This window comes from Ranitomeya imitator, chromosome 1 (assembly GCF_032444005.1).
Source record: "Ranitomeya imitator isolate aRanImi1 chromosome 1, aRanImi1.pri, whole genome shotgun sequence".
NCBI classification, from domain to species: Eukaryota; Metazoa; Chordata; class Amphibia; order Anura; family Dendrobatidae; genus Ranitomeya; species Ranitomeya imitator.
Genome location: NC_091282.1, coordinates 245425611 through 245438785, shown reverse-complemented (window position 1 = coordinate 245438785; position 13175 = coordinate 245425611). Strand labels below are relative to the sequence as shown.

The 13175-nt window shown below is 44.3% G+C and overlaps 1 protein-coding gene across 2 annotated transcripts in view; it reads right to left on the bottom strand.

Moving 5' to 3' along the window:
* SH2B3 (SH2B adaptor protein 3) overlaps window positions 1–13175 on the bottom strand; it is a 247833-nt gene that overhangs the window by 3931 nt on the left and 230727 nt on the right. The gene's annotated exons all lie outside the window — the stretch shown is intronic.

Genomic DNA, 13175 nt, shown 5'->3' with positions numbered 1-13175 from the left:
ATGCTTTGCTCATTTATCGGGTGATCTTCAGCCTGTTTACACTGACACATTATAGTGAAACAACCGTTCTTAAGAATGCTCATTCACGATTATCTTTCAGTGTAAATACAGCCTTATAACGGTTGAAATGGCTGTTCCAACCAAGGCTTGCACCTGAGTTTCAGTTTGTCAACATGGACCTTTACTCATGGTCTGTTAGTATTAGGCCGGCGTCACACTACCGTAGAATACGGGTGAGTGCTATGCGAGAAAACATCGCATAACGCTTGGACCAGTGTTAATCTGTGGGCAGCTCACATCACCGTTTATTTTCTCGGGCGCATTCAACGTGCGTGTAAAATCGGAGCATGCTGCGATTGTCACCGAGATTCGGCCAAGACTCGCCAAGGCAAGCCTATGAACTCACTTCACCTTTCTGATGTCAGTGTGAGTGCCGTGGGAAAATTTCCCATGACGCTTGTGCCAATGTCACATAGATGAATTGAGTTCATTGGCCATGAACTCGCAGGATCTGTCAGATGGCACCGCTAGCAGGAGAACTTTCTCACGCTCGCGTTGCCCTCACACAGGGAACAGCAGTTCACAGCAGAGGTGTATCTAGCGTTTCTGGCACCTGGGGCAAGAATTCATTTTGGCGCCCCTCCCCCCTCCAAGGGCATGTGCCCCCGTCAGCCCCATCATTGCCCTCTCCTCCCCCCCCCCCGCACACACCACTCACTTCTCTGCACATTCCCCTGCAGCGCGATACACACACACACAATACTGAGACACACACACTCACATACACACACTCACACATTCACACACACACACACACACACACATATTCACACACATACACACACACACACACTCACACACACTCACATACACACACACTCCTCTCACCTCTCCTCGCGCTCTGCGCAGCAGCTCCATCGCCTTCCTCTGACACAGCCGGCCACTGAATGATGATGTCATCCAGCGGCGCGTCTGTGTGAGAGGAAGCAGGAAGAAGACAGATCGTGCGGCTGGGCAGTGGAGCTGCAGGGATTTCTCCCTGCCCGCCGCAGCCACTCTGCAGGGGCTCCCCTCCCCCTCTGCACACACTGGGAGCCGGCACTCTGCAGCTTCTCTGTGCCGGCTGTCAGCTTGACAGTCGGCACAGAAAACAGCTGACTCCCAGTGCGGGGGGCGGCAGAATGCTGCCGCCGGGGGAGACACTGCGGACCGCCGAATTAGGCGGTCCGGCTGCGCCCCCCTGCCGGCTGCGCCCGAGGCAAATGCCCCGGCTGCCCCCCCCTAGATACGTCACTTGTTCACAGGGAGACTCTGAGCACACGGTGCTCAGTGTCGACTGGATGACAGGCTGTATGGACGCATCATGCATCCATGCAGCCTGCCATCTAGATGTAGCAAAGCTGGACCCATCGCAGGACTGATGGATTAAAAGTATCTCTGCGGAAAGGTGAAGAATACTGTGGATTGTTTTTTTTACCTCTTTTGCAGATGATGAGGGCATTGGGGGAATGGGCGAGGTCATAAGTATGGTTTATTTAAGAATATTAAAGGAGTCTGAGTCATTCTTTCAATTAAAGGACTTTTTCTGGGTGTCTGTATTTTATTACAATGTGACTATGGGGTTAGTAACGGGGGCATCTTATCTAACCTCTGGGCTTGATGTCACCTGACCTACAAAGGATCAATCCCCCCAACTATCACCCCACTTGCCACCGCTACAGGGCAAGTGAGAAGAGCGAGGCTAAGTGCCAGAATTAGTGCATCTTAGAGGTGCGCCTTTTCTGGGGCAGCTGTGAGCCGATGTTTTTAGCCTGGGAGGGGCAGTATCCATGGCCTCTTCCTGGGCTATCAATGTCAGCCCTCAGCTGTCTGCATAACCTTTGCTGGTTATTAATTATAGGGGGAGCCTACATCTTTTTTTAGGGTCCCCATTTTAATAGCCACTAAAGGTTAATTATACAGCTGTGAGCTGATAATAGCCTGGGAAGCTCCATGGGTACTACCCCCTTCCGAGACTAAAAACATCTGCCCCCAGATATTGGCCTTCCCTCTGCTGATTACGAAAATTGAGAGGGAGCCCACGCCAGTTTTTCTGAAAAATAATCTTCTATTAATTAAATACATGTACAGTAATTTGCACACACACTGTCACGAAGTGACTGTCCAAGCATGACACGACCCAACGGGTGGTCGGTCACTAAGCGGCGGAACTCACAAGGGAACACCGGGGACACAATAACAACGGTGGGTCCTGCGATAGGGAACGGGGAAATGGGCACCTCCTGCACTCTCCTAAGGATTTGCCCTAATCTTCCTGACGTCCCTATACAGGTTCTTTCAGCCTGTCGCCAAACAGAATACCTTAGCCCTCGCTCGCCCTGCACCTATCCCTGGGTAGGAAATTGGCTAGTGAGAGCACTGGTCCCACCACTGTACTAATAAAACACAAAGGGAAAGTTTAGACAAACAAGGTTTAAACAAACAACACTTAGCTTTCTCTGCTGCAATGCACAGTACAGCAGAGTAATGCACCAGGTATGAATATTCAGCAGAAGAACCACTGCACTCAGCAAACTCCTTCCACCTGCTTGGTTGATCTCCAGAATGACCTGTATAACCAACAGTTAGCTGATGCACAAGGTGACCTTATGAAGGATGGTGGGAGTGGTCACCACCATCAGCTGACCCAGCAGCAAAACAATGCAATAACACCAGCGGACGCCGGGGGGGAAAAAGCTGCATTAACCCCAGATGACCAGAAAGGAAAAAAGGTTTTAATCAGAGGAAAACCAGATCTGCCACAGATCCAAACATGGATCGTGACACACACTGTACTAATTGCATTTATCACTGACATCTATATATCTATCTATTCTATATGTCTTTACTGTATGTAATCTATCTCTTCTATCCTGTCACCTCCTGCAGTGATTTTACAGAACACGGCAGATAAATTACTGGCTTTTCTTCTATCTATCTATATAATATATGTACATACATACACGTATATATCTGTGCGTCACTGACATCTTTGTAGCTATGTGTATATAATTATTCTCTCTATTCTATTCTAACCTGTCACGCTGTGATGATACTGTACGCGGCACATGAATTGCCAGCTTTTCTATCTATCTATTATATATGTGTGTTTTGAAGAATATTTCCTTTGAAAACGATGTGTAAATGACAGAGAATTGCTGTATGTAAAAGCTCATGTTAAAATCGCATTGCAATCGCATAGCAATTGCACTGCATTCGATTGTAAATCGGATGCTAGTTGTGAAAATTCGGATCGTACTAGCATGACACTCGCATTACACTCGTGCAACTCTCGGCAGGGAGACTTGGACCGATTTTTCTTACGTTTAGTGCGACTCCAGCCTTAAATTGAAACACACAATAAAATATAGTTCATAATGGTGACATGCTGTGAATGATGATCATACTATGTGAAAGTTCTGTGTAAATCTTGAGCTTAGCCATTCTAAGTCAAATAAAGATAATGGCATAAGCTTAGCAGTCTCTAGTCTAGAAGTGGCAGCAGAGGTAATGAATGACCTGTACAAATGGCAAAACATGCAATTTATTTTTAAATAGCATAGACTCTACATTTTGCATTCTGACTGCATAGTGTATGTAGTATATGTTAGTGAAAGGTTTAGCTTCACTCTAATGAAATGGATAACTGAGAAACATCTGAGGCTGCTATCAATGAATCAATTCAGTTCTGAAATGAAAATTTGAACAGCGAGTTCTGAGCGAGGCACAGCTGCACACTAAATAAAACCTCTCTTCTATCGGGAGAACCTGTAAGATTTGCTTTGGTTTCAGTGTAAATATATTTAGTGCAATATTTAAAATACCCATTACTTTAGGAATCAGTGATATAACTATGTACTTTTGGTATACTGACAAGTAACGAAAGCATAGTAAAGTAAGATACTAGTTCCAATTTCATATTAAAGGGTTGTACGCGAGTTTGAAATAAAAAAAGGAAAAAAAATGTTCTTAAATAACAAAAAAATCATCTACTGATCCACTGGATTTTCCGGGGTTTCCCCACTGGTCTATGGTTACAGGATGCCAGTGATGGTGTTCCATACCAGCACAAGACCGCTGCAGTCAATCACTGTCCTTAGTGGTCACGTACCATATTTACGTTCACAAAGATGATGCCGGAAAGTAGTACAGCAAGATATTGTAGGCAAAAGGAAACAAAATCCTGCAGGGGATCCTCAGAACATCTGCTCTGGCTAGAAGGCACCAATTCATTGATGAGGGGGCATGTTGCGTTAGATGCTCCAGATTCAATGAGGCGCATGCCTCTTAATGAAACAGTAGCATCTGACAATTGGTATGCTCATTGCCACCAATCTTAATGCAGTCAATGACTGGAGTGAGTTTTCAGGTGTAAAAATTGCCATGGCTAGTCATGAGTTAGACGAGTTGTGGCACATCCTGTTTGCGCCCTAGCTCCACCCATTTTAATGGAGCTGGGAGAAACTGGAGTGAAAATAACAAAAGTTGTCAAATTTTTGCGCAACTCAGAGTTATGCAAAAATGTGGATTCTGTTTAAAGCGATTTACGACAGAATTCTGGAGTAATTGTTTTGATGAATCAGGGCCATGGTGTTTTTTTTCTCTTTAATTTTACAAAATGTTATGCCCTCCTTTTTTTTCTATACATTCACAGAATAATTTTAACCCCTTTACCCCGAATGGTGGTTTGCACGTTAATGACCAGGCCAATTGTTACAATTCTGACCACTGTCCCTTTATGAGGTTATAATTCTGGAACGCTTCAACGGATCCTGGTAATTCTGACATTGTTTTCTCGTGACATATTGTACTTCATGATAGTGGTAAAATTTCTTTGATATTACCTGCGTTAATTTGTGAAAAAAATGGAAATTTGGCGAAAACTTTGAATTTTTATGCAATTAAATCACAGAGATATGTCACACAAAATTCTTAATAAGTAACATTTCCCACATGTCTACTTTACATCAGCACAATTTTGGAACCACAATTTTTTTTTGTTAGGGAGTTATAAGGGTTAAAAGTTGACCAGCAATTTCTCATTTTTACAACACCATTTTTTTTTTAGGGACCACATCTCATTTGAAGTCATTTTTAGGGGTCTATATGATAGAAAATAACCAAATGTGACACCATTCTAAAAACTGCACCCATCAAGGTACTCAAAACTACATTCAAGAAGTTTATTAACCCTTCAGGTGTTTCACAGGAATTTTTGGAATGTGTAAAAAAATGAACATATAATTTTTTTTCACAAAAAATTTACTTCAACTCCAATTTGTTTTATTTTACCAAGGGTAACAGGAGAAAATGGACCCCAAAAGTTGTTGTACAATTTGTCTTGAGTACGCCGATACCCCATATGTGGGGGTAAACCACTGTTTGGGCGCATGGCAGAGCTCGGAAGCGAAGGAGCGCCATTTGACTTTTTAATGCAAAATTGACTGGAATTGAGATGGGACGCCATGTTGCGTTTGGAGAGCCCCTGATGTGCCTAAACATTTAAACTCCCCACAAATGACACCATTTTGGAAAGTAGACCCCCTAAGGAACTTATCTAGATGTGTGGTGAGCACTTTGACCCATTAAGTTATTCACAGAAGTTTATAATGCAGAGCCGTAAAAATAAAAAATCATATTTTTTCACAAAAATTATCTTTTCGCCCCAAATTTTTTATTTTCCCAAGAGTAAGAGAAGAAATTGGACCCCAAAAGTTGTTGTGCAATTTGTCCTGAGTACGCTGATACCCCATATGTGGGGGTAAACCACTGTTTGGGCGCATGGGAGAGCTCGGAAGGGAAGGAGCGCCGTTTGACTTTTCAATGCAAAATTGACTGGAATTGAGATGGGATGCCATGTTGCGTTTGGAGAGCCACTGATGTGCCTAAACATTGAAACCCCCCACAAGTGACACCATTTTGGAAAGTAGACCCCCTAAGGAACTCATCTAGATGTGTTGTGAGAGCTTTGAACCCCCAAGTGTTTCACTACAGTTTATAATGCAGAGCTGTGAAAATGAAAAATCTTTTTTTTTTCCACAAAAATTATTTTTTAGCTCCCAGTTTTGTATTTTCCCAAGGGTAACAGGAGAAATTGGACCCCAAAAGTTGTTGTCCAATGTGTCCTGAGTACGCTGGTGCCCCATATGTTGGGGTAAACCCCTGTTTGGGCGCATGGGAGAGCTCGGAAGGGAAGGAGCGTCATTTGGAATGCAGACTTAGATGGATTGGTCTGCAGGCGTCACATTGCGTTTGCAGAGCCCCTAATGTACCTAAACAGTAGAAACCCGCCACAAATAACCCCATATTGGAAACTAGACCCCCCCAAGGAACTTATCTAGATGTGTTGTGAGAACTTAGAAACCCCAAGTGTTTCACTACAGTTTATAACGCAGAGCCGTGAAAATGAAAAATCTTTTTTTTCCACAATAATTATTTTTTAGCCCCCAGTTTTTTATTTTCCCAAGGGTAACAGGAGAAATTGGACCCAAAAGTTATTGTCCAATGTGTCCTGAGTACGCTGATACCCCAATATGTTGGGGTAAACCCCTGTTTGGGCGCACGGGAGAGCTCGGAAGGGAAGGAGCACTGTTTTACTTTCTCAACGCAGAATTGGCTGGAATTGAGATCGGACGTCATATCGCGTTTGGAGAGCCCCTGATGTGCCTAAACAGTGGAAACCCCCCAATTATAGCTGAAACCCTAATCCAAACACACCCCTAACCCTAATCCCAATGGTAACCCTAACCACACCCCTAACCCTGACACACCCCTAGCCCTAATCCCAACCCTATTCCCAACCGTAAATGTAATCCATAATCCAAACCCTAACCCTAACTTTAGCCCCAACCCTAACTGTAGCCTTAACCCTAGCCCCAACCCTAGCCCCAATGGGAAAACGGAAATAAATACATTTTTTAAATTTTTTTAATTTTTCCCTAACTAAGGGGGTGATGAAGGGGGGTTTGATTTACTTTTATAGCGGGTTTTTTAGTGGATTTTTATGATTGGCAGCTGTCACATACTAAAAGACGCTTTTTATTACAAAAAATATTTTTTGCGTTACCACATTTTGAGAGCTATAATTTTTCTATATTTGGGTCCACAAAGTCATGTGAGGTCTTGTTTTTTGCGGGACGAGTTGACGTTTTTATTTTTGTGAGGCAGAATGACCAAAAACCAGCTAATCATGAATTTCTTTTGGGGAAGGCGTTTATACCGTTCCGCGTTTGGTAAAATGGATAAAGCAGTTTTATTCTTCGGGTCAATACGATTACAGTAATACCTCATTTACCGTATTTTCCGCTTTGTAAGACGCACTTTATTTCCCCCAAATTTGGGGGGGAAATGTGGGTGCGTCTAACAAAGCGGATATACCGCTTACCATTACAGGCTGGGATGAGGGGGTGTCCGCCGCCGCTGTCGTCCGCCGCCGCTGCTGGAGTTGTCCGCTGCTGCCCCGGGTGATGCTGGAGGCTCCGGTGCTGCGGGGGGCTCTGGCGACATTTTGTGAAAGGCCAGAGCCCTCCGGCAGTTCGTCCTGGCGTTCCAGTATGACTAATTCCGGGAAAATGGCCGCCGGTATCTCGGGAGATGAGATTTCAGCGCTGAGATCTCATCTCTCGAGATTCCGGCGGCCATTTTCCCTGAGTCAGTCATACAGGAACGCATGGACGAACTGCTGGGGGCTCTGGCCTTTCACAAAATGTCACAAAATGTTGCCAGAGCCCCCCGCAGCACCGGAGACAGCCCTGCAGCACATGAGCCCCCTGCAGACCCCTCATCCCAGCTTGCAGCACAGGAGCCCCCCTGCAGACCCCTCATCCCAGCCTGCAGCACAGGAGCCCCCCTGCAGCACAGGAGCCCCCTGCAGCACATGACCCCACTGCAGACCCCCTCATCCCAGCCTGCAGCAATGCTCCACTCCTGCCTCCAGCAACGACCCTGGGACCCTGATCCACCACAGCCACAACCCCTGGTAAGTAATAAGACGCATGGATTATAAGACGCCCCACCAATTTATTAAAAAAAGTTTTTTCCTATTTTTCTCCTCAAAATTTGGGGTGCGTCTTATAATCCGGAGCGTCTTACAAAGCAAAAAATACGGTAAATCATTTTTTTATGTGCATTGCTTTATTCTGAGGACTATAACTTTTTTATTTTTTCTTTGATGACGCTGTGTGGCGGCTCGTTTTCTGTGGGACATGATGACGTTTTCAGCGGTACCATGGTTATTTATATCGATCTTTTTGATCGTGTGTTATTCCACTTTTTGTTTGGCAGTATGATAAAGGGTTTTTTGCCTCTTTTTTTTTTACGGTGTGCACTGAAGGGGTTAACTAGTGGGACAGTTTTATAGGTCAGGTTGTTACGGACGTGGTGATACTAAATATGTGTTTTTTTGTTTAGATAAAGAAATGTATTTATAGGAACAATATATATATTTTTTTTAGAATTTTTTTTTTTTTTTTTACACTATAACATTGCCCGGGGGGGCATCATGTTACAGTGTAAGATCGCTGATCTGACACTTTGCTGTGCACTGTGTCAGATCAGCGATCTGACATGCACTCCTGGAGGCTTCCCGGCTGTGAAGCCACCTCCCTGCAGGACCCGGATGCAGCCCCGCGGCCATTTTGGATCCGGGCCTGCTGCAGAGAGGAGGTAAGAGACCCTCGCAGCAACGCTCCGGGGATCTCAGGGAAGCACGCAGGGAGCCCCCTCCCTGAGCGATGCTTGCCTATACTGCCGGAACACTGCGACCATGTTTGATCGCAGTGTGCCGGGGGTTAATGTGCCGGGGGCGGTCCGTGAGCGCGGCCGATCGCATATGACGTACTATCCTGTCGGTGGTCATACGGGCCCACCCCACCTCGACGGGATGGTACGTCTAATGTCAGAAAGGGGTTAATATTAAATCTGCATATTTCTATAAATATCTCACCTAAGTAATTGGCAATCAGTCACATTCAGCCTGGGCTATTTTAAACAAATATACAGGATATGTATATTTAGTTTAACTCTTTTCAGAAAATGCTCTGCTAAACAGATTTTATAAAAAGCATTAATGGATTAAAGCTATAGGCTGAGATTTCTCACAAACAATAATTTGAGTAGCACTTATAGTTCTGTTCATCCTGAGCATTTTGTAACTTTTCTTAGTTGTTAACTGTTCTGGGACATATGAGCTGGAAGGTATAGGGTTTGTATTTCTAGAAGAGGGCAGATAAAGAGTTTGAGGGTTGTTTCTTAAGTGCCCCAGGAAATATAGGTGTGAAGAATATTGGAGATATAATGTCATGTTAATCATTTGTATCCTATTTGGCATGGGATTACAAAACTCCCTTCCTTTGTGCAGCTGTAAGGGTATGTGCACACGTCAGGATTTCTTGCAGAAATTTTCCTGACAAAAAACGCACATTTCTGCCAGAAATCCGCATGCGTTTTTTTTTGCGTTTTTCATGCGTTTTTAGTGCGTTTTTGCCCAAATGCATAGAATAGCGGGAAAAACGCAGAAAATCCGCAAAATTAATGAACATGCTGCTTTTTTTTTACTGCGGTGCGTTTTTTCGCGGGAAAAAACGCATCATGTGCACAAAACATGCAGAATGCATTCTAAATGATAGGATGCATATAATATATGCATTTTTAGTGAGTTTTTATAGTGTTTTTACTGCGAAAAAACCTGAACGTGTACACATAACAGATCACCTATTTCAACAGGTGGTCAAGCCTCAAACGGCTGTGCGAGACAGATCTCACACCTTGAGCCAGCTAAGCTCAGAACAAAAGGATTGCTTGCTATATGGAGTCCATGCAGTGTAACTGATTTGTTTCAGACAGCAAGGATTTCATAAGGAGAATATGGACTTATCGTATGTCCTAGCCACACACGGGTTACATTTCCGAGATCTTGGAAACAGGCCAAACTCCTTCAAGGGTCTTGATCCGTTCTAGCATGCCAGGGTGGAGAGTTACGAAGAATGGCTAGTAGAAGCCAGGTAGAAAAGCTTTATTTGGTCTCAATGCATAGCAGGATCCCGGCTGGATCCGATGATGCCAAAACCGTCTCCCTAGGGTCGTCCATTAAGGAGTTATGACCCATCTTAGGATTTGGAGTTTTTAGCTGCCAGAGGCAAGGGGAGGGGACCCAAAGGGGTTAAATGCTCATGTAAAGCATGGCCTATTACTTTTTCTCTGGGGAGGTCACAATGACACATTGTGTGGGGAGAAGTCAAGGAATAGAGAGGACCACCAGCCTCCCATGTGGCAGCCCCTCCCCCCGCAAGCCAGGCCTTTCATCTGACTGGTAGTTTACTCATATTCTGCATGCTTTGTTCTACTACTATTGTATTTGCATATCTGATCATTGTATATGTATAACCATTGTGTATATTGTGTCTTGTCTAGTGTGCCCTTAAGGCAATTAAATTGCCCTTAAGGCAATTAAATACAATTGAGCTGAGGATCTGTTTATACCAAGGAAGGTGACGGGCACAAGGGGGCATTCTTTGCGTCTGGAGGAGAGAAGGTTTTTCCACCAACATAGAAGAGGATTCTTTACTGTTAGGGCAGTGAGAATCTGGAATTGCTTGCCTGAGGAGGTGGTGATGGCGAACTCAGTCGAGGGGTTCAAGAGAGGCCTGGATGTCTTCCTGGAGCAGAACAATATTGTATCATACAATTATTAGGTTCTGTAGAAGGACGTAGATCTGGGTATTTATTATGATGGAATATAGGCTGAACTGGATGGACAAATGTCTTTTTTCGGCCTTACTATGTTACTATGTTACTATGTTATGTTACAATGCTCAAAAAAATAAAGGTCACACTTAAACAACACAATTTAACTCCAAGTCAATCAAACGTCTGTGAATTCAACCTGTCTTATTATGAAGCAACGCTAATTGTGAATCAATCTATCCTACTGTTGTGGAAATGGAACAGACAACAGGTAGAAATGATAGGCAACTAACAAGACACCCTCTATAAAGGAGTGGTTATGCAGGTGGTGACCTCAGACCATTTCTCTGTTTTCATCATTTTTGGCTGTTTTCGTAACTTTTGCATTTTATCATTGCTTTCACCCCTAGAGGTCCAGTAGCATGAGGCAGAAATTGCTCAGGAAGTGCAGTTCATCAAGGATGGTACATCAATGCGAGCTGTGGCAAGAAGGGTAGATGTGTTTGTCAGCACAGTGTCCAGAGCAAGACACCAGGAGACCGGTCAGTACACCAGTGGAGGGGGCTCTAGGAGAACAACAACCCAGCAGCAGGACCGCTAACTCCTCCTTTGTGCAAAAGGAACAGAAGGAGCAGTGCAATATGACCTCCAGCAGGCCACTAACAACCAAGTGTCTGCTCAAACTGTCAGAAACAGACTAAATGAGGGTGGTATGAGGACCCGAGATCCACAAGTGGGTGTTGTGCTTACAGCCTAATGCCGTGCAGGGCGATTGGCATTTGCCAGAAAACACCAAGACTGGCAGATTCCACATTGGCATCCTTTGCTATTCACAGTTGAGAGCAGTTTCACACTCAGCATATGTCAGAGCCTGGAGATGCAGTGGAGAACTTTTGCTTTCTGCAACATCCTCCAGCATGACCGTTTTGGTAGTGGGTCAGTAATGGTGTGGGAAAGAAATACTTTGGAGGGCGACACATCCCTCCATGTGCTAGCCAGAGGTACCCGGGACTGACATTAGGTACTGGGATAGGATCCTCAGACCCATTGTGAGACCATAAGCAGGTGACTTGGGCCCTGGGTTCCTTCTGATGCATAACACTGCTAGGCCTCATGTGGCTGAAGTGTGTCAGCAGTTCCTACATGATGAAGGCATTGATGCTATTGACTGGCCTGCTCGTTCCCCAGACCTGAATCCAGTCGAGCACATCTGGGACATCATGTCTAGTTCCATCCACTAACGCCACCTTGCTCCAAAGACTGTCCAGGAGTTGTCTGATGCTTTAATTCAGGTATGGGAGGAGATCCCTTAGAAGAACATCCACTGCCTCATCAGAACCATGCCCAAGCGTTATAGGAAGGTCATACAGATATGTGGGGGCCACACACACTACTGAGCATCATTTCCTTGTCTTGATGCATTTCTACTGAAGTTGGATCAGCCTGTAAATTGATTTTCCACTTTGATTTTGAGTATCATTCCAAATCCAAACCTCCATGGAATATTAATTTTTATTTACATTGATCATTTTTATCTTTTATTGTCCTCAATGCATTACACTGTCTAATAAATAAAGATTTGCAACTGGAATATTTCATTCAGTGGATCCTAGGGGATGTGGCATTTTAGTGTTCCCTTTAGTTTTTTGAATAGCGTGTATGATTTAACCTTGGGTTTCTCTTTTATCTCGAATCGTGATCTCGGCTTAACTTTCCACGCTACCAAGGCTGGTTTCTAATGGAACGAGCATTTATTTTACAGGTGCTGTCTTGATTGTAAGCAAATGTAGTGCCACGTCAGTGACTGCATGGCCCACATTCTCTCATTCCCCGTGCCTTCATGGGACCATGTGGACAGGTGGTGTCTGGGCAAAACTGTGCCACACTTACATTACATGTCCCCATGGGGTGTCGAACGTCACGTTGGTGCAAGTGAGGAGAGTGTACCATGTGATCCTTCAGACATAATAGTGAAGATGGCGAGATGCGGTTCCTTCACAGTTGGCAACTATGGTTCATGAATATATTTATAGGGAATCTTTCAGCAGGATCAGCCCTCCTGAGCCATGTATATGGACATGCAAGTCATAGGAAGCTGAATAAAATGATACTTTGATATCTGCAATCTGATGTCTTATTTTAAAAAAAGTGAAGTTTTTATTATATGGGCCGCATACTGATCTGCATGAGATTTTGCCTCCATCGATTAATTTAAATAAAATGGGACATTACCAGTTTGAGACATGTAACTAAAGCAGCACAGGAGAAATGAAAATTGGATTCTTTCGAACACATTTTTTGCTCCTCTCTGATCTCTGCTGTATTAAAGCCCTGCATACCTGTGAGATGGAAAGAAGCTGAGCGGGACCTGCAGATGTGTCAGGTATATTCGCACACAGCTCTGCAGTGAGATCAGGAGAGTAGAGAGCGGCCATTACACATCTCACTGGTAA